Source organism: Pseudopodoces humilis, chromosome 16, assembly GCF_049639895.1.
Source record: "Pseudopodoces humilis isolate 2021_Gansu_Grassland_sample_001 chromosome 16, ASM4963989v1, whole genome shotgun sequence".
In the NCBI taxonomy this organism is placed as follows: Eukaryota; Metazoa; Chordata; class Aves; order Passeriformes; family Paridae; genus Pseudopodoces; species Pseudopodoces humilis.
Window position 1 is genome coordinate 6,452,434 of NC_142215.1, and position 22,484 is coordinate 6,474,917.

General features: G+C 41.3%; 1 protein-coding gene across 10 annotated transcripts in view; it reads left to right on the forward strand.

The window, feature by feature from the left end:
* Positions 1-22,484, forward strand: part of AKAP13 (A-kinase anchoring protein 13) — a 207,071-nt gene that overhangs the window by 13,346 nt on the left and 171,241 nt on the right. For all 10 annotated transcript variants that reach the window (XM_088063289.1, XM_088063290.1, XM_088063288.1 and 7 more), the window contains one exon: positions 7,127-7,181. The gene's annotated coding sequence lies outside the window, so the exon portion shown is untranslated. The remainder of the gene's footprint in view (positions 1-7,126; positions 7,182-22,484) is intronic.

Below are 22,484 nucleotides of genomic sequence, written 5' to 3' on the forward strand. Positions count from 1 at the left end.
TAAATGTAGGAATACAAACTATTTTTCTCTACTCTTTCACCCCTTGTGTGAGTGGTGAAAAAGAAGTGTCAGTTTTTAAATAGATCAAACATCTTTCTAGCACACAACATTGGTTTGAAGTGAGGCTGCATGGCTGGGTTTTGATGACTTAGGGATGTATTAGGTGAATTATGTAGCCATCTGTGATGCATTTATGAAAACTTACTTTTTTCAGTGTTTTTTTCCTTTGCTGTCAATGTGTAAAAAATTATTTCTTTAAGAGAAACCTTAACTGTGCTAGGCAGGGACTAATTCTGCATGCAGTATATCCCGTTCTGAAAAAAGTGGGTTATTCTTAACATAAGTTACATACTCAGAATTAAGTAAGATTAAAATTACAGTGAAGACAGGCTAATAAGGGTTTTACTCTGCTGAGGAATTTGACTTAAAGCTTGCGTTGGGGCCTGAAGTTGAATTTGAGCTGCCAATTCAGCTGAAGTGTAAAATGCCTCCCAGTCTCAACTGGAGTAAGCTAATGCAGGCTTTGAACTGAATTACATTTTTTTCCTCTCCTTTTCACTGGACATATTTATAAGGAATTATTCTGATGATTTTGTTTTCCCCTCTGACTAGTTCCAAAAGCTAACACAAAGCATCATTGCATAATGGAGGGATGGACAGCAGAATGCTTCTCTGGTCTCCAGTGTTGCTTCAGGATTTCCAGCTCTGTAAATAATTGCTCAAGGCAAAATTATATTAATATTATTTGATGAACAGGAAGTCTACAAATAGCCATGGTATTTTGCCATAATTGCATTTGCAGTGGTGCAGGTGTTGAGCCTTACCCTAGCCAGGAAAACCAGTGCTTCAAATAGATAGATTTGTAAGAACATGTGGGTGAGGAGATGGGATGTAGGTTTAAAGGAAAGTACATCAGCAGGTTTGAGTTTAAAGGTTTGAAAAACAAAAAAGTTTCAGGGGTTGTACAATGGCTTGGCTTTGTAACAGCAAAACAAAACCATACAAACCCCCATTTCTTCAGAAATGGCAAGATACTCTTAGATTTTTATTTGTTTTTAATGGATTAAGGTTGTCTTAGATTGATGTGCTGGTTCTGCTCAGGGCTCAGTGGTATTTGTTACTGTGGTAGTTTTGGCTCATGATTCTGATACCCAAATCTTTCCTTAGCTCATGTGATGCAAAAATCCTTTTCTTGCTTGTGTTGGTGACCAGAGCAGCTCTAAGTGTGAATGTGGAGCAGCTGGATAGGTGACACCCCATGTCTCCTCCAGACAGTGAGTGTTCAAGCACTTCATTAATACTTGAGCTGTCTCAGTGAGATGGCTGAAGGAAATTAAATACTGTCATTAAAATAATGCTGCCAGAAATGCCTGAAACCAACTATATTGGGAGACTGACTCATCCTGCCCTTGCTCTGGGAGTATGGCTGGATGCAGTAGGAGGGTATTCTGCTTTTTTTTCCACAACTTCATGACCTTGTATCACCAGCCCATGAGTTAATTTGGGAGCAGACTGATGGAGAGGAGATGATATGCAAATGGGAATGTTTCTGTGGGTGATGCTCATAGCTGAAATGGTCTTGGAGTAGTTATTTTGAGAGGAAATCTTGGCTCATGTTCATTGAGCTGAGCTACCAAGAGCAGCCTGCGAGGTGGAAGAAAAAAGGGATGGGGAGAAAGGAAGCAGGTGGTGAGAGGGTGTGTGTACCAGAGAGAAGTGAAGCAGCACTCATATTACCTCTTCCAAGTCTCTGTTTTTCCTCCCTCTAGAGATGGCCATTATTTCAAGTGGGTCTGAAGGTTTGGGAAAGAGGTTTGGTGTGTGTGTTAACAGCAAGTATTGAGAAAATTGCTATGTTGCATGTGAACTCAGCGTGGAAGTTTGTAACTGAGATGTGTGGTGATATCTTCACTTGAGTTTGGCTGTGAAGCTTTGCAGGACATAGCTAAATACTTGTTGCTGGCCCAAATGGACTGGTGTAAAAGTAAATAAATACTTGTAAAAGATTGTCTCTGTTTCGCTTAGTACTGTTCCTGAGTGTTTCAGCTTTGGCTGTTCTTGAAGAAATTGCTCTTTCTTACCTAAAAGGCAGCACTTAAGTTATTCAGACAGAAGTGGTGCTGCCTCTCCAGACAGGAATATTTGTATAAATGTTTAAAGTGTCCAGTTAATCTGGCAGGATTGTGACCAAGGCATGATATCGTGCCTGTGTGCTAATTATGAATGGTTTGTGCTGTGAGACAGTGTGATGGCTTCAGTGCTGCCTTTTTGTTATAAATACAGCGTCTTCTGGGCTGTTGTTTAAAGACTCCTGATTTAATAGTGGAGCTGAGTGAATAATTCAAAACCTTTTTATCAAGTTCTTGTTTAAAGTCTTAGATGAGCTCACCATAACCTTTTTATGTATGCCTCCTGCATGTGTCATACAAATATTAGAATAATTGAGTTTTACTAGTGCAAATGTTTCTGTGAAGCAAATTTTTAGAGCTTGATGTATGACTGTTTATGGAAAGGGGAATGTTAAAATCTCACACACCAGTTCCTATGCCAGAAACTTGTGCTGGCTCACTTAGGAAAAGGGTTGGGAGTGAGACCCTCAGCTTTATTGGAGCAATCCTAACTGAGCTGGTTTGTCAGATTGGCTTGTCTGCAGTTTAAAAACTGAACACATGTATTTAAAGGAATTTCAGCTATCTCTCTCTTACATTCTACATACAGTAGCAGTACTTAGTTTAAAATACTTGCTTTTTTCCAGATAAGTACTACTTTGACTCTTCTTCCTTTTCTCTTCCCTTTACACGAGATGAACCAGCACATTCAAAATGCATCTGCTTAACATCACTGAGTAGCCTCACAAAGGGATGGAGATGAGAGAAAATCCATAGTTACCTTCCAGGTTTCATCATTCCTTGGCTTGAAGTCCATTCCAGGCTGGAGCAGAGCCTTGCAGATAGGTAATTTGAGTGGATTTAGCGTGCCTACTCGCATGTACTAATGTTTGCAGACTTGCTGGTGAAAGCTCATTAGTGTTAAGTCACTTCTGAGTACTGATGGTGTTTAAAAGGAAAATTAAAGCCTTGTAGAAGGCTTCTGCAGTCTGCAGAACTGGCATCCATTTGTCTTCTGCTTCTCAAGAAAAATGGAAGACTTAAAAATCTAAAGCCAGCTCAAGAAGCAGGAGTTGAGGATTAGGCAGGGAGTTGGGAGATGCTGTTTTCTCAGTTGAGAATTGTTGCTTAATTGGTTACAAGAATTTAGTCAAGACTGTTTATTCTGTTTGCAGACAAGCCTTCTCCTGTGCATGCTCTGGCAGTCCTCTAACCTTCCTGGCACCGCTAAGCCTGCGCTTGGAGATGAGATGGAAAATCCTTCCTCTTTCAGTGCGTCATGAATTTGCAAAGCCTGATTTGCATGTGCAGGGTTTGCTCTCTGAATGTTGGATTTCTTTGCTGATTTTCCTCTCTGAACTCTGTTGCAGCCAGCTTTAACAGCATAAATGTTGTTACCGCAGAGCTGCCCGGGAACGTGCTGAGCTCCAGCCAGCGGTAGTGCCACATGCCCCTCACAATGTGTTCAGAAATCTGGAATTGCAGCCTTGTGTGACAATGGGACTACTATTGAGATCTTCCATTGCCTTCAGTCACAGCTATTCCAAGTGTAACTACTGCCAGTACAGATGCTAGAAACTGGATGTCTGTATATTCCCAGGCCTAAGAGAAACATAGGGAGGTCTTTAGAAGTAGGAACGTGTAGGTTTTGGGATTATAGAAAAAAACCCAAACTGACTTCCAAACCCTGGCATCATCACAAGAGCCACTTTTGACTTTGCAGAAGGAGGGCAGTGAAATGTAAAGCCCAAGTAAACCTGTTCTTTTTTTGGCTTTCCTGAAATTGTAGTATGTGTAGAGTCATATTTTCACTGAACAAAATGAACTGTATCCAACGCTGTACCACTGGACCTGGGCCTCTGGTTGTGGTATTCTTGTAGCCTGTCAGCTTGGGTGGGAAGTGTTCAGACTTGGTCTGACTCCCTTGCATGGGCTGTAACATTGCTGCAGTTGGGTCTTTATTAAAGAAGAGACCAAGGAAAATCTCCTTCATGCCTCTTCCATTCCTTGTGATGCAGTATCGTCTCTAACTTGCCACTGTGAGTTCCTTGGACCTGAAAACAAGTGGCAAATTTTGGGTGGACTTTTGCTTGTTTTTGATTAAATATTGGAGTAACAAGAGTTGTATTGTGACACGAAAGACCCAACAATCTTACCAAACATGCAGAACAAGCAGGCTGTGTCTTGTCATCCCATTACGACATTCCCACTGTAGGAAACACCCTTTGTGCTTTGATAAATTTGTTCTTATTCATAGTGTGAAACTGTAAATTAACATGTAAAATTGCTTTTGTGCATTGGAGATTTTTAACAGTTCATTGTCCCTTCAGATTTGTGTTGCAAAGTGTGAAGATAGGGGAGCAGTATTACCTTATTTATCATAGGGGGAATCTGAGACTTGGCAGCTTTTTCTCAGGTACCCATTAAATGTGAGCATTTGCAGAGTTTGCTGTAGCTTATGATTGAAGTTGGTCATTACAACAGGCAAGATCCCACTGCAGCAAAAAGTAGGGAGAGGGGTGCCAGCTGAGCTTTGCCTGAAGTGATGTCTGAAGAGATGCAGGCTGGGGTGAGAATAGAAAGAGGCTGTTGTCTTCTCTCTCCCTGATTCTTTGATCACTGAGAAGAAATTAAGTGACTGCTGAGCAAACTGATCTGTACAGTTCATGCTTAAGTTGTGTCTAGGATGTCTAAAATAGCCTGAAGGAGGAGGTGAACCAAAGTAAGTCCTGGATTTTGTTGTAACTGAATGCTTTTTGATTGCATATGAATATTCTGCAAGGCAAGAGTTAATTTGTCAGCCTTGTCTCCATTTACATAAGTACCATTGGTAGTAATAAGTACATAAGTACCTCCCTGTGGTGACCTGCGAACCATCTTTTTGGGTCATACTGTTCTAGATTTGGTTATTCCCTCTTACTGCCCAACAGAGATTTACACTCAATCCTTGTCCAATTCAAACTGGTGCCTTTAAGTTTTCCCACTCATAAAATAGTGTATTAAAAAAATATATATATATATATATAATTTTTGCTTGTATTTATCTCATTAGTGTTGTCAGAGGGGAAAGCAGTTAAAGACTGGATGTGTGTTTGGACTGGATGGATTAATTATGAGGTACAGCTGAGTTATTTTCTTTCTTTTAAAGCTGCTTGTGATTTTCTGCTGTGGATATTTTGATTCTTGTTTATTTTGCTCCTTCCAGAGAATAGTCTGGAAGAGGGGAAGGAAGAGGCAGGCCCTGTAACCATCATTGTTAGCCCTAACTTCTGGTAGAGCTTTGCTGCTTTGGCTTGACCTCTTTAAACTCGAGAAATGTGTTTTTGTTTGCATTTCCATCTTGTTGCATTTAAAAACTATTCTAACTATACCAGATTGTTTGAACATTAATGGCGGAATGTATTTCAGGGACTCGATAGAGTTTCCAGGCAGCTTTTCATCCGCCAAGTACTGTACTGGGCTCTCACTGGTGAGGTTTTGCTTGGTTTGCTCTAAGAATCTGCAAAGTGATTGTTCAAAATTGCTGACACATGTTAAGTAATGTGGAAATCACCATCCTACCCCATTGAAGTCTGAGAGTGTTCATGTCGACAATAAGAACAAGATCTGACCCTAAAAATGATATGTGAACAGTCTCAATCTGGAGACCATTTCCAGTGTTCTCTCTCTGACTCTGGCTAGTTCATCCTTCAGTCTTAGATATTCTCTTTTTTACAAAATTATTTACTCAATCTCCTAAAAAATACCACATTCTGACTGGTTCGTGTATTTTTGAATTATTTAACCACGTGTGCACATTTGATGATGCCAAGTTCAGAGTAAAATCTCAATTCTGTAGTTGACTATCAGGAGAGTTAATGCTACTTCTTACAGTAATGGTATGCTTATTTAATAAGAAATCCATCATCTTCTACCTCCCTTTTCCAATCGTCTAGTTTTCAGCTTTGGAGCAGCTGTAATCAGCCTCTACAACTTCCCTTCTTCCTCTCATGAATAAATCCAACTACCTTATCTTCTGTATCGGAAAAGTCTTCCCTGGCTTTAGCAGCCTCTGGAGGAGGGTATAAAAGGGGCTTTCACTGGCTAACAGGAAGCGAAATGAATGGAGCAACTTTTGATAATGCCCCGTCTGTCTGAGCGGGGGATCAGCCCGACTAAATTGCAGCAGATTAGTGAATGATAGTGCTTCAGCTGGGGCCAGAATTAAAAGTTTTTAATCTTGGAACAAGCAGTGATTTCTTCCTCCTAAACAGTGGTCAACTCCCTCTTTGATTTGGAGGCTTGCAGTCATCCATATTCAGTTAGTTTGGGTGTGTGGTTTCTTTTTATTTATTTATTTTTTTTCAGTCTGCATTCATGAGTCTCAACAAGCTTTTTGGTTTTTTGGTAGCAGTGATTTTGGTGAAATCTGTCATGCCATCTTTGCCAGTAACTTGTACTTCGCTTTGGATTTTTATGCCTATAATGAAATCTTGTATTTCCCATCTTTCTTAATATTGGTGTGTGTTGTTCTGCCTCAGTCTTTTGTGGTTAGCTTTGGGGTGGTTTGGGTATCTTTTTTAAAAGCAGCATTTTTGTTTCGGGCCACCTTCAGCCTTACTCTGTGTGTGAACATGTGTGACTCCTTGATTTTCACCCCACAACTTGGTCCAAAGTTTTTGATAATCCAGCTCAGTGGGAGGGACAGATGACTGAAAATCTAAATGGGGCAGTTTAGCTAATTGCCTTAGGCCTGACTCGTCTGCTGGATAACACCAGTTTTATTGCAGCCCAACATGATTGACATTTGGGGAATTGCACTGGTATAATGCTGGCAGCAGCAGTGAAAAATCTGCCCTATTGTTTCTGATACATTCCCTGTCTGAGGAGGACCCTTTTGTTACAAGTAACTATCAGAAAGGCAACTAATGGAGTGAATTTTTGTTTTCTTTAGATCACTGACTCTTCCAATTACCAAGGAAAAGATATGAGTGATATCCTATGTACTGAAACTTCTTCATGTTCTATGTTTTTTTCAGGCTTTTTCTCTTGGATTTTATTACTGGAAAACTCCCTAATGACAACTTTGCTTAGGTAAGTGAAGCAAGATTTTTTTCCTGTGGATTTTTTTAGAATCACTTCCCCTGTCTTAACTTCTTTTGCATGTTGGGTTGTAATGTGGAGCTGCCAGCCAGCTGTGCTGCTTGTGCTGTGGTTAAAGGCTAGAAAGATGTTGTAAACAAAAGTAGGGGTAATGCCTCTAGTATGACATAAGGACCTCATTTATTCATATAATCAAATGAAGTGGACGTGGTGCAGAATAATGAGATGCAGGTTATATCTGCATTTTACTGCATAATCTCATCAATTTATCAATTTTTTTTCAAGAGATGGTCTGCATTTTTTTTCCCCACTGGAAAGTAAACTTGTTGTTATCACTTAATGTCATTTTATTATGAAATGAAACCTTCATGCTTCCAGGGTTTTAGATAGAGTTGCTTTTCCTTTTAGATAGAGTTCCCTTTCTCTTCCCTCTTTCCCTCAGGCGGGAGCTTCTGATGTGGAGAAATCATAAAAAGCTTGAGAGTTTTATATTTTTTTAGCCCAAAACATGAGATAACATGAGCATATTTAACACCCCCTCTTTGATCTTCTGAACCCCATCTACACCTCTAAAATGCAGATTCCACATAATTGATGATTGATGGGATTTCTGGGTGTTGATTGAAAGCACTTGGTCTTGTCTATTTCTGAATATCTTTGTGACATTCTGAGCACAAATCCAATGCTGTGGTGCCATGGATGATGGGTGGAAGAACTGAATGTGCTGCTGTACCAAAATGTACTGTTTTCCTTTGTGGTGGAGAAAAGACTTGACTGACCTCTGATGCAAGACAAGAAGTTAATCCCTTCATATACAGCTAATTTGATGTGTTAGTTGGGGTTGCTTGTTGATCTGGATGAGGCCAAAAGCAACTGCAGTGTTCATGTGGGAATATAATATCCTAACATCTACCCTGACAAAAGTGCTGCTACTCCTCAGAAAGCGTCTGGGAAAGGCTTTTCTTTTTTGTCCTGTCTCTGCTTTCTGCAGTTCCCACCCTCTCTTCCTTTCAATCTCCTTCCAGTGAATGGTCAGCATAGCAGCTTCTCTCCTTGAGGTGAGATACCTTGGTGAAATAAAATTGTCTTAAACCAGAAGTCTCCAATCTGCTTTTCCCCTGGTATTTGTCCCTCCTTAGAGAGGACTTTAGGGGAGTGAAGACAGACAACTGCAGAGAGGTTTTGAGTTCCCTTTTAGGAAGCCTATCAGAGTTTATCTATGTGTCATTCCTTTGTCGGGGTGCTGAACTCAGGGTTTGTGTGGCATGGCATTTGTCTTTTCCTGAAAACACACAGGAGCTGGCTCATGGACTCCAAACTGGGAGTGAGCCAACAAAGGTGGAAAAGTCCTTAGCAGAACCCTCTGAGAGCACTGCATTGCTCCTGAGACATGCTATTGCAGTGTGCTTGTGGTTCCCCCATGTCTCCCTCTACTGCTTGAGCAGTGACTAATATGCAACCTGAGGCTCTATTTATTGATGCCACTGCCTGTCCAGAGGATGGAAAGGACTCTGCAAATGAGGGGAGTATTTAGGCATCAGTTCTAACTTTGTATATTAGACATATCTATGAATATATGCAGAACAAGCTAATAAATTACCAGGGAATGGTAGTTAAGAGGAAAGGACATAATTAATTCTGTCATGTACTCTGTTTTAAAGTTGAGTCCAGAGCAGTAATGTATTAGGCTGGGAAGGTAAACACTGTCATTATTCACCAACAAAACATGTACAATGCTGACATTGTTTTCCTCCTTTTGATATAATAATTTTTTTGCAGTGGTTGGAGTATCTTCAGTGGTCTTTGTTTGGTGTGGTAGGAGCCTGATGAAGCCCTTCCCTTTCCGAAGGGTCAGTGCTCCTTTATTTGAATTGAGTTTTGTATTAATGCTGCTTTTCTGACACAGAACATGTGCTGTTCCAGAAGGCTCTTAGTGTTTGCTGTGGTTGGGGTGCTTGGCTGGAATTCCTGCAATATAGTTTGGAGGGAGGTATTTCTGTTTCATCAGGTGATCCCTTTTCAACTCCCCACACTGCAGTGTTAACCCAGGTCAACTGTACATGTCACATAAAAAAGAATCCTTTTTGTGCAGATGCTGTTAAGAAGCCAGCATGATCTTACCTTGTATATAGATATTTTTTTTAATTTTTTTTTCTCTTCCAACTCCACCAGCGTGCAGAGAGAAGGTTTGACTTCAGTAAATGCAACTTTACGTGGTCCTTCAAGGTTAACACGTTTGGGTCTATTTTAGTGGGGAGAGGGATTTGGGGGAGGTTTCGCTTTGCATCTTAAAGCATCTAAAGTTGATGTGAAAATGATGATAAAAGGAATAGTTGTCATGGTAAAAAGTTACCTAAAGCAAGGTAGTTAATTTACAGCATATATGATAAATAATAATAACAAGAAAAGCTAAAATGACTGTAGTTTGAAGTTCCTTTCTCTTGCTGTTGCTCACAGTACAGCCTCTCTCCTTTCCTTTGTACCTCTCACTTTAGCAAATTTCTTGTTACACACACAGAAAGACAAGCAAAAACTTAATATATATGTATTTCTATCTTGACTTTTCTCCACACAACCCACCCTGGATATCAGATCACTTGAGTTCACGTAAGTGAGGATGCATGTATCCAAAGTGGGTTGGTGTTGTTCAACCCCTCCTTGCCTCTTCCTGATGAGTTTTCTTACAAGTTTTGCAGCTCTGGCTCTTCCAGCAGAAATCTTGGGCAAAAAACGCTCATGGAAACACCAGTGGAATAGCTAAATATAAGTGGTGGAAGGATGCCTGCTTCTCTTAGCAGTATTTTCTTTGGAAGATGAGGATCTCCTCAACATGTCCTTGGCTTTCTGTGTCTCCCTAGGAAGCTGTAGCACTGCATACTCCTTCCAGTGTTCCCAGCTCAGTTTAAAAGTTCTTGATCCAGAGTATTTCTGTGGTCCTTCAAGGTCTGCTCTGTCAGACTGCAAAACTCCCAGGAATTTGGAGGGGGAATCCTCTCTTTGGATGAATTGAAAAGAAGTTATATGTTGTCAACTTGCATAAGGTCTTTCTTCAAAGAATGAAGTTTATTTTAGGGCGAGTGAGCTCTTAAAAAATTACTAGCCCGTGGTGGGTGGCATGAGCAGCATTGGCTGGAGGGGCAATTGTTCTGTGGTTCATGTGCTGTTTATTTTGCAGCCAGTGATGTTTTTATATTGCTGAGGCAGATGGAGGGATTCCCAGCTCCACAAGCATGACCCTGGGGGAGATTAGCTGGTTTTAGGTTTCACCACTTGGATGATGAGGTTACCCTGAGACAGAGATGCATCCCTGGGTATGGAAATGGTCTTGGCCCAGATCTTGTCTGGAGATGTAAAGCCTGAGAAAGGACCAAGAGGTCAGCTTCAGCTTTTTAAGGAATGTGATGTATGGTCATTCTATGGCATGTGTGCACTGCTGCTTTTTTTATTTAAAAAAGGATAAAAACATTATTGCAAGCTTATGTGGTTTTTTTTAAACAATCTAATTTGAGCTACAATTAGCTCTAAAGTAAAACCTACTTTACAGCTACATAAATATTTTTATCTCTGATACCGAAGCACTAATGATAAAGAATCTTAAGAAGTTTTTTCATAGCTACAAAGCAAGGAACATTTCTCCCATTCTCTTAGCGCCTTTCTTAGACTTCACCTGCTTCTCTCCTACTGAGCTAAGCAACTTCCTCAATCTACGCACACTGGGACTTGATTTTTTTGCATCTGTAGCAGTCTTAAGTAATTACTGTGCAGTTCTAATACTTGTTACAGAAGTGAGCTCCTCTGCTTGTGTCAGTCAATGGCATCTAGAAAACTGAAACTCTGAAACAAGCTAAAATGAGGAGAATCTTGTTTCCTTTTTGCTCACATGGGCTCTTACTCACTTCCCCATCTGCTTTGACTTTGAAGACTGCTGAGGTTCTTCCTCTGTCTGACCCACTTGGCATAAGCTAGAGAGGATTGTCTTTCTTCAGTAGCCAAGTTTATAGGGCTTCAGCTTGTTCGTAAATAATCCTTAAAGTTTTGAGTGCTGCCTTTTTCCTTCTTTCCCCTTCAAAATGGACTTGCTGTTGTTTGTGTACAAACTGGAGGATTATTTTTTTCAGTCTATAGACAGAGGAGAAAATTTGTGCAGTCACTGTACATGAGAGGTTGTAAAGTGTGCTGGGGAGATTTTACTAAGGGTCTGTGATTTTAAGTATTTGTCCCATCCACTTTCAATTTGTGATCCGAGCACAGAAGAGCATCAGCTGTAGAGGAGGGCTTTGCTCTGCTAGTTGTTGTACAAGCACAGCTCCAGAGTACAAAATACAGGACTTGGATATGCAGGGGCATCTTTATAGGAACGTCTAAATACTTATTGTACTTCAGAGAAGGACAAGGTGTTGCTCTGCCTTTGCTTTCACACTTAAGTACCTGCACCACTAATTGGTTTGCATGTGTGAATGGTTATTTTAAGGTAGCATTAAAACTGACTTTCAGGTTTAGTGAGGCTCTGCAGACCAGCTTCTGCTGATTGGAACTCTGGCCTCTTGATAGCAGGAGATAGCAACCCTCTGTGGAAAAATAGGCTTTCCTAAGAAAGAAAGTCCTGCTTTGAACATGTGGGATTCTAAGTATTTCCTATGAGATGTATTACTAGTATAAACAAACTGTTTTGTTTAGCATAAGCTCTTCATCCTGATAGGATTGGAGATATCTTATAAAACAATCACTGTAAATTTAAAACTAATATTTGGCATTATTTAAATAAACATAAATCAAGATAGTATACAAACAACACAAGTTCCCAGACCAGGGACCTGAAAGACAGACCAACTTGGATATAGCCTGTGTGCTTTTTATCCATTTCTCTATTAAATTTAAAACATTATGCACCTAATTAATTTTTAAACTTATATCAGTGATAAAATGGATAACTATTGCAATAGACACAGATTTTAGTGCTACAATTACAGAACAGATATAAAAGCATGCAGGGTGAGAAGATGTTTGTGCAGTCTTTTGGTGCAGCATCTTTGCCACCCTGATTGGTTTGATACAGAGGACTCCAAATTGAAGCCTTTAAGCTGGAAAGGGTAAATTACTGTTTAATGTGTTGTAAAAGGTCTTGTAGACTGTGGGAGTAGACGAGTTATTTCAAAAACATAATGCTGGAAAGAAATTTCCGTGCCAGGCTGTTAAATTTCATTGCTGTGTTAATTAGATAGGAAGAAGCCCCTTATTTCTCCAAGTTTTCCAACTCGGTTGAAGCTCTATCACATTAGATGTGACAACTAAATGATCAACTACTTGTCTGGATGCCAGGAGCCTTGTACTTCCAAATTAATTGTGTTTTTATGAGCCAGTGTTAACTTTTTGAAAAATAAAGCTTAGGCCTTGGAAAAAACAGATGCTGATGAATATGGGAAGGAATGGGGAAAAGAATATAGTTCTTGGTAATGAGGTGACCTCTAGTGCTCTAATTTCATTTACCAAGTAGCTATTCTTTTTTGTATATAGAATGTAAAATTTTGCCTTTGAAGAACTTCATTTTAGAGGGTGGAGGAGTTCACAATCCTTTCAAGGCCTGAGTTCAGCTGGTAATCCAAGAGGGAATTCAGTATCTTCATATATGGAGGGTGTATGAGCTTTTTTAGTTTGTCGGGCTTTTTAAAAATGTCCAGATTTGCAGATGCATGAGGGACTGGGGGGAAGCCCTTGCCTCTAAGTGGTGGTAAAATTTAAAACTCTTATGGGTATGGCTCTGATCAACATTCATTTCAATGTTCCCATAAAAAGCTTTTGACTTGGCAGGATTTCAAGGACTGAAGAGAAAAAAGCTCTGTATACAACATGTTTTATTAATGTTGAAGGAGTAATATTTGCTGTATTTCGGAGTCTGCCACTGCACAGAATAAGTTCTTTTTGGCTCTTGTACACTTCAGCTTTTCCCTTGAATAAAACAAGGTGTGACTTCACATCTGCTTTTTCCTAGTAGCCTTGTATTAATCAAGAGTGTACATATTTCCAAGTTTTGGCTAGGTTTCATGCTTTTTCTTTCTTAATTCTCCTGTGTTGTAGAGTAAATTCATGATTCTTGACCCTCAACTGATACTGTGAAAGTGTATTTGCATAAACCTTGATGTTAAGCATCACATCCCACTTACTTGTGATGACTTTTTGCCCCCTTTTAAGCTGTGCGTAAAGGTGAATTTGAAATTAGGCAGCTGAGAAAGAAGTCGTCTGTTGAAACTTGGCAAATGTGGTTGAACTAATAAAAGCAAATTTAAAAAAAATATACTTTTAAGGGAAATCAGTACTGTAAAACATGAGCTTTAAGATGAAATTGCTGAAGATAATTTGTGCAGCCAAAGTGCAAGAGGAGGTAGATAACACAAGTCAAGCACAAAATCACAATTTACAGCCACATACCGGTGTTACTTTGGTAAGATTACCTCTGCGTGGGGCTTGGCTGGCGATCAAGGAATGGCTTAGGGAGCCGGCTGGAGTGGGATCGGATCGCTGGCAGTGTGCGAGGCATCGGGGCACGCTCTGAAACAAGAGTCTGGCTTCAAATCCTCCTGAAACAGGAGTCTGGATTCAAATCCTCAACACCAGCCTCTTTCAGAGAGCTCTGTGCTGCCTGGCTGTGGGACACAGCCCGGGCTCTGCGAGGCAGGAGGAGTTGGGGTATGTGACTGCTTAAAAGTAGCTTTTATTCCCTAAGTTACTGCGCAGGTTTTGGCTGGAGTAGAGTTAGTTTTTTGTATAGTAGCTAATATGGGGCTGTGTTTTTGATTTGCTCTGGAAACTGTTGATAACTCAGGGATGTTTTGGGTACTGCTGAGCAGAGTTTACACACAGCCAAGGCCTTTTCTGCTTCTCACCCATCCCACCTGTGAGCAGGACTGGGGCACAAGGAGATGGAAGGGGACACAGCCAGGACAGCTGACCTTAGATGGTCCAAGGGACATTCCAGACCATATGGAGGCATGGTCAGTGTGTAGAGCAGGAGGGAGATGTTCAGAGAGATGGTGTTTGTCTTCCCACATCATCATCGTCATGTGATGGAACCCTGCTTACCTGGAGGTGACTGAACACCTGTCTGCCCTTGGGAACTGGGGAATGAATTCCTTGTGTTGCTTTGATTGTGTGCAGCTTGTGCTTTACCTGTGAACCTGTTCTTAAATTCAGTGCATGAGTTGTCTCACTTTTACCCTTCTAATTCTCCCCCATCTCATTGGTGCAGGGTGAGTGAGTGGCTGTGTGGGTCTGAGTTGCTGCCTGGGGTTAAACCGTGATAGCTATCATACTGTTAAAAATTGACATAGCTGTATCTCAGTCTTATGCTTCTAAATTGTGAGTACTGTTGCTTAATTAACAATTATGAAGCACTTGGAGCACTTTAAAAGCGCTGTAGGATTGTAAAATATTGCATTTGCGTGTGCACACTCTTAAACGTGGAGATTTTCCACGTTTCCACGCTCCTGCTGCGTGAGCGCTTGGCTGAGTTGCACAGGCTCTTCCTGACCCAGTTCTCTCCTTGTTTGCTCACTCCTCCCATTTGACCTAAGCCTTTTTTACTTGTTCACCTTCCTGTCACAGATTTGTGAGTCTGTCCCTTGAGAAGCAAGCAGTTCTGCTCTGCGTGTGTTCAAAGTCAGGGTGGAGGGGGCTTGGGGCAACCAGATCTGGTGACAGATGTTCCTGCCCATGGCTGGGAAGTTGAACTAGGTGGTCTTTAAAGGTCCCTTCCAACCCAAACCATTCTATGATCTCTTCCATAGAAGCCCCTTTGAAGGTTGATATCACCCCATGGCCTGTTCCAGGAATGCTCTTCCCCACACCCATGAGGCAGGACTCTGGTTCCTTGCTGCAAACAAAATCTTCCTCTGTTTCCTTCCTTGTCTCTCTCCCAGGCCCTACACAGAGGTCTGCCAGGTGCTCTTTAGGGAAACCACCTGGATTTGCTTCCCAGGGAGGAGTTGGGTGAGCCTTAGCTGCTGTTCTCCCCGCAGTGGTCCTGGGGATCCCTGGAACTGAAGAAGAGTTCAAGGGTAGCAGCTGGACTTGGACTGGGCTTGCACAGTGAGAAGGTGCTTTTCCAGGAGAGCTGGGGGAAGGTTCATTTGGAGCTGTTGTGGCCAGGGGCAGTGCTCCTTCCGCAGAATTGTGCTGTAATGGCAGCTCCTGTCTTTGTGAGGCACTTGCATTGCCTCTATCTGACCCGTAAGCATTTTGAAAATTTTCTTTGATATTCACCAGTACTAGAGCTGAAACCCACCCATGTAAGCATGATTTGATTAGTTATTTGAAGCAACTCCCACTTCTCAGATCAGAGTAGGCTGGATTTTTCAAGAGGCTTAGTATGTTATCGGCTGATGAAAACAGAGCACTGGAGTGTCTAGCAGGAGATGCAGAAATACCAACTGCTTCACCAAGAGATGAAATCTCTTTGTAACCAAACCAAAGCTCCCTGGGACTTGCTGGTGTTACCTGCAGTGCTGGCACCAGCACTAATGGCTGGCATCCTCTGAAAAAGGGAAAGCTCATGTAACTTAGTCTGCTGAGCCAAGGCTTTAATTCAGGCGTGGATAAAGCAAGGAATTTGATCAGGCTCCTACCACCGGTCACACTTCGAGCTAAGTGAAAAGGAGTAGAGCTGAGTTGGGGGACACAGGGTTTTTCTTGTGAAATCTGAAGTGTTTGGCAGATCCCTGAGTAGTTCCCGTCAATTGCCATGTACTCAGGTTCAGCTCCTTGCCATTACCTCTGTGCAATGAGCTTGTGGCATGGATGGTGTGGAAGAATTTAGTTTTTCTTTCTGTCTTGTCCTGTCAGCCATCTCTTAATCTTGGATATTTATGGCTTGAAATAAAGTGTGTGTTGAGTTGCACTTAATCCTAAATTAGGTTTATACTCAATCTAGCAAAGAATGAAAAATTTGGTTATGCTGGAACCCTTTTGGGGGAGGTAGGGGCTTCTGTGGGTTTTCTTAAAATAAAAATCAGGGGAAGGGAAAAGGAAGAATAGATGGTTAAGTGGTTTCAGTCACTATTAATGTTTGCCTACTGCAGCAATAACTTGTATTTCACATCTTTTCCCAGGGATGGGAGAGGAAGAAAGGGAATGAGGAAGTTGGTTGTACAGTTTTAGTTAGACTTGGTTAGCATGTGTTCAACTGATGTATGTGTTACAAAGCTAAGAATTGCTTTTATTTATGCTCAGTTGTGCCCAACATTCCTGAGGGTTCTGGAGTTGCAATCTATTGAAAGATCTGGACTTGAATTGTTGTCGTCTTTGTGGTGTTCGCTGTGCACCAGGGCCTGGAAAGTTGGTATTTTTTGAAAATTTGATGTATTCCTCGGACCTGGCATTGCTGTGAGGTGTCATGAATGTTGCCAGCAAAAAAACCTCCATGCTTTTTGCACTTGTTGCTTTGCTTCTTTCCATCTTCTTTCCAGGCAGTCATTACCACCTTCTCTCTTTCTTACTTACTTCATTTTTTCCAGAATTTTGTTTAGCAAGGAATGACATTCTGCAAACAAATCAAACCTGGGGTAATCTAAAAACTTGAGAGCTGACCCTGCCATGAGTGTAGTTTTAGATGGGGGGATGATCTCAAGGAGGAGGTCATCACACAGTGTCCTGTGCTGTGCTCTGGTCCATGAGCTGTGTGTCTGCCATTCACCTTGGCTGGCTGGAGCTGAGCTTGGCTGTTGTGCCTGTTTAAGAAGTTAATCTTTCTGAAAGGCTGAAAGCTGCTTGGCGTAGTGTGGTTGCCTCAGCTACAGGAACGTAAACCAGTAATGCTGGGGAAAACAGAGGGATAAACATTTGCTGCTCTTTATTTGCGTGAGGAATTACAAGATACAAGGGATACTTTTAGTGACTTGGAACAATTTTTATTTGAGTGCTGGCTCTGTGAGACCGCTGCACATTTGCATAATGAAACTAAGTACTCAAGCCTTGCAATGCAATAAGGAAAATCTGTTAAGATTGTAGTCCCTTTACATCAGCTGTCCTTGGGCTGACTAACAAACTAATTTGGCTTAATCCTTGTTTTTTAATTAAACATCAGATACTTGAAAGCATAAGTGACTGGCAATTAATCAAAGCATCTAGGAAGCCTGACCATTGGTCTCTATACTGCACAGGTTGAAAAGCTTGTGTGTAGATTAGTATTTTAAATTAAATATGTAAAGGTGAAAGAAAAAGGGATGAACACAAGAACCATAGACCTCACTTATTGGTGTTCCTGTGAATTGATTGCATTTGTAGTTTTTCAAACCTTACATTCAGATTGCACCATGGAATAGTTGAAGTGTCACTCACGTGGAGGCTCTGGAGTGACGTTTTTCAATGTGGCCTCCTAAGACAAAATTGATTTATGATGTAACCTGTCCCCTCTCCAGTGAAATCACAAGGGTGTGGGCTCTGCATCTGCTGCTGCTTGCTGTCTCTCCCATCTTCTTTCCAAGCCCTGGTAAAAGAGATCAACAAGATGTTTGTCATCTCAAGGTTGGAGAGTGTGTTGGGAGGTCTCTGGTGTCATTTGGTGACTTTTCTGTTTTTTAATGTACAGGGTTGGAGCCATTTGAGCAACTTGCAAGGTCAGGTCCTATAGAGTAGATAAGGAAGATGTGTGCAAATGTGACCCTTGTGCGCATTGTCCCTTTTTTTGTGCGATAGTGATGCCACATGAGAAGTCCTCTATAGGTCTGGATCCTATATAGATGTAGGTTTTTCAGGTACTAATATGATGCAGGATGATGTTTACAGATTTTATGGGTAATACTGGAGAAGTTGGTGTCCTTTCCTGACTGCTGTCAGCCTTTATGCTTCTGTGCTGCTGTGACTTTCTAAGATGTGTGGTCTAAAAACATACAGCAAATAAACTTGTCCAGGCAAGAATATGACCTTGATGCACAATGATTACCTACAGCCCTAGGCTGGAAAGAATTATTACTGTTGGAGATCGTGGTAAGGAGTCATCTTCCAGGTCGGTCTCTAAATATAGTCCTTTAAAGGTTTTAGCAATGCTTTTGGACTATAATTTTTTTAATTGCAGGGGACATAAATCTTGTTGTTACAAGGGAATGCAAAAAACTTACCCAAACTTCTTTCAATTCACAGTACATTCCTCATTTTACAAAAGAAAAAAGTGCCTGACAGATGCTGAAGAGTGTACCTTTTGAAGCTGTGTGGAGATGAATATTCAACCTATGAGCCAGGAGCAAGATGCAGCAGGGATTATGTGAGAGCTTTGTGTGGGAGGAATTTACTTCCCATGGTTTACATTACGTAAAAAGAGAAGACCCCTCTTTCCTTGATGGAGTAGCCCTACTCAAGTCAGAGCTCCTATTCACATGGAGGAAGATTTGCAGATTGAAGTCTAAATTAGATGTATTTGTTTGTGTAAGGCTGGCTTGGCAATACAGATAATAGACAATTTATTAGGTCTGTTAAACTTTCAGATTTCCATCCAGTTTAAGAAGAATTTATTGGAATTTACTACTCTGAAAAATGAGCCTGTCATTTCCTGAGGAGTAGTAGAGAACATTGGCAAAGATTATAATGTCTTTCAAGACACAGCAGTGTTTTTGAGTGGTGTTTGTAGGCTGCCTGGCACAGACTGCCTGAGAGGGCAGTGTTAGGTCCTTTGGTGTTATAATATCTAACCAACCTAAGCACAGCTGGTTGAACATTGGTGGAGTTCCTGACTTTGTCCATGACCTGGAATGCACAGGAGTAGCAAAGCCCTGTAATGCCGTACAGGAGGGTGGTAGAGTTGGAATTAATTTGCTGGGAGTTGCTTTTCCATGGGGGAATGGGGAGTTTCTGCTCCCAAAAGAGACCTCATATTGGACCTATCAGACCTTAAGATGCAACATCAGCCTTCATACCTTTCTCTAGCAGTACTTTCAGGAGAGTGATGAGTTGGAGAGGGGAATCTCTTCATGTAAAGCCAAAGTGAGTGGCCCTTACTGGAGACCAGACAGAGTTGGGTCCTCAGCTGAGCAAAAGTTACAAAACAAACTTAATGACAGCTATGCCTTTTTGAGGTACATTCCTTAAGCTCTTGTGGTTGTGTCTGTGTTGAGTTATACCTTTGCTGTGTTTGAGCAAACTCTTTGAATTCTTTTCATGAGTTGAACACCTTGCTCAGTCCTACAGCAAATGACTGAACACCAGCAGCCTGGATGCTCATCATTTCCATTTTAGCTGTGATGCATTTGGTGACCTTTGTTTGAGAAACTTTTCCTCTTGCTGCTCATGTTCCACTCCTTGTCCTCTGAAGGTGCAGGATGATTCTTAGTGTTTTTTTTCCTCCTGTCACTCCAGTTCAGAAATGGCTGGAAAATTCTCTGTAAAAATCACTTAAGGATTTTTTGTCTGCCATAGGGAACTTTCCTTCCAGTCCTCACCTCTGCCTTGCATTATCTTGTAACAAGTGTTTCCCTAGGAGCACAGTGTACCTGAGAGGCAAGACATGAGCTTCTTTTGCTGAGTAATCATTGTGGGTGCTGATGTGTAGTAAATTTGTAAAGCCAACAGCAATGATGAAAGCTATTTTTTAACAGGAGTGATGCTGGGTGTGAGAGCTAGGGTGCTGATGGGACCCAGTTTAAATGGGAAGAAACACAAGCTGATGGCTTATCAACCTTTTTTGGAGGTTTGGAGGAGTATAAGACATAAAGGATCATTTTTCTAAGGTGGTTATATATTAATGCAGCATCTGGACAGAGGAGAACCAACATTTTTGGTAGGTGCATGGGAAGCACTGTTCAATTTTGCCTCTGTTCACCTTTAGTGTTCATTCCTGTCATGTTCCATCCACCCAATACAAAAACTCTTCAGAGGATGCAAACTTCAGTTTGTTCAGTTTGTGCTGTTTATCCCAACTAAAGGGTTATTCTTGGTGCTTTGTTTTCCCCTTCCATTGCTTTTCTCCAGCTTCCTTTTGTTGAGCTGGCTCAGAGCTGGGCTGCTGCTTGCAGGCAGAAGACATGAAGTAGTGTGGGAACAGCTTCTTGCTGACAGAATCCATGAGCTGGTGACAAAGAGAAGTCCTGAGACATTCTTCTGCAGTCCACAGTCCAGATTGCTCTCACGCTCCCTTCTGCCTTATGTTTATGATACCCACTCCAAGCAGTCTGGGAAAGAGGGTGCTTTTGGATTGCTTTCATTTGAAAAAAGGAAAAAAGGTTGAAACATTTGATCAGGCATGAGAGGTGCCAGTAATGAACGTGGTAGAGTATCATATTGGTAATCAGAGCAATTTGACACATTTTAGACAAACTGTTGCATTCCAAACTTAATTTGCAGTGCAACAGGCAGATGAGGGATTTTTTACTGTGGAAGAGCTCAGCCTTATGTGTTGGGAATGAGGCTGAACTTCTTGGGAGAAATTCTACAAAAAGAACCAAGACCACCAAAACCTCCTCCATTACTCTAGACTTGTAGAAAAGCATAGCTCAGAGGCACATCTGCTGTGCTGTGTGGCTCAGACACTCTGTGGTCAGTGGCAATCTTTCCATTCTGTCTCTGTCAAGTGGCCTCGAGCAGTGGGTGCCCAGCTTACCTGACTAAAGGGATTTCAAAATTATTTCTGTTTTTGTCATTTACGTGCATCAGAACTATGCAGTAGAGACACATGCTTGCAATAAAAAGAAAACTGAATCTGCATTCTTCTCTTTAGCTTTTTTGTGGGCCTTTTAGTTCATGACTCACAGGCTCTTGTAGAGGCTTCTGAGCCAAAAATGCAGCTGCATTTTTCTGTCACATGGTGCCCTGCCAGATCCAGTAATAGCAACTATTGGGCAAGAGAGAAGAGAATAATACAACCTGCCTTACTGCAAGTGTTTGTGGAACCACACTCGTGGGAAGTTGAAGATGATTTTCATTGTGGGAAAACCTTTTTATGAACTTCCTCCATCTCCTCATCCCTATGCATGTGGTGCTTGTTAACACCCTGGATGCTTGTGGAAATAGCACTGCTAATAAAGGACTTCTCCATGGTTTGTGATGGAAGACCTGTGACTGAACTGTGAGATATTCCTGGAAGAATAAGACCCAGTAGTAGGGGAGAGGGTTTGAATTACAGCTGGAAAGTGTTGAGAAATCGTTTTGGCAAATATATTCAACTGAGAAAAGAAAAGCCAAACAGAGACCTGATGGATCCTTGAAGTGGACTTTATTCCCTATGTTATGCTTCCCAAGGAGGTCACCACCTTATTTTGCACATCTTCAGTCCCCAAACTGGTGCTCTTGTCTTTCATCTAAAGGTTTAGTTTCACACTATGCCACGAGAAAGATTTGTCCTGTTGAAAGAACAAGGTAAAGAAGAAATGGAGTAATATCATGAATCCCTTTAAAATACAGTGGTGGCTTGGTAGTGTGGCCCTTCTTTAAAACCCTCTGTAGCTACTCATCATTTGCATCTGATCAGAAGACAGTCTGTAGGCTTTGAGCCATCAGCATTTTTTCCCAATGAAGCAGTTGTGTCCTATCTTGGATCCTTCCCATAGAGTATGGAAAAGATGCTTGTAGTCTTCCCCAAATTTATAACAGCACTTGATATTTAGCCCATGTTTTGTCTTTTATGTAACATACATGCTTTCTTAATGCACAAATTTTGAAGTACTTTTCTCTACAAGTTTATGAAACTTCTTTAATCCATTACTGAAGTTCTGCAGACACGACTATGACTGTAAACTGTACGTGCTCGTGGTGAAGAAAAATGGCCATTTTGGAGGCCTTTATTTTAATGATTGTATTTTGTCCTACTTTAGAAGGACATTGGTTTGCCAGAGTTTCAGCATTTCTTCTTTTCCCCTCTGCAGCTTGTGATCTTTCTTCTTGGGAATATAAATATCATTCACATTTTATTGTTTTTTCTGCATGATAGTGGAATATGAGGTTTGTCCTGCTGCTGCAACCCCTTGTGCTGGAGATGTTGGCCAGGGAATGTCCCCACCACAACAAGGAAAGGGGCACATCTGGACCTCCAGCCAAGCAGTGCTGCAGCAGTTATTTCCAGTAGGGCTCCTGAAGTGAGAAACCAGATGTGCTTGTATGGGATATTGGGTGATAAACAAGACACAGCTAGGAGGGAATGCCACCTATGTTTAGAGCACGCTGTTTTCTGTGTCCTGTTGCTCTTGGCATTGTGAGGAAGGAAGGGTCTGGGAAAAGAGCAGTAGCTGAACAAAACAAGGTGAATCAAGGGCAGAGCAAGAAGCTTAACTTGCAATTTCCTTGTCTTTGTTGGTTTAAATCTGACCCTCCACATTGTTT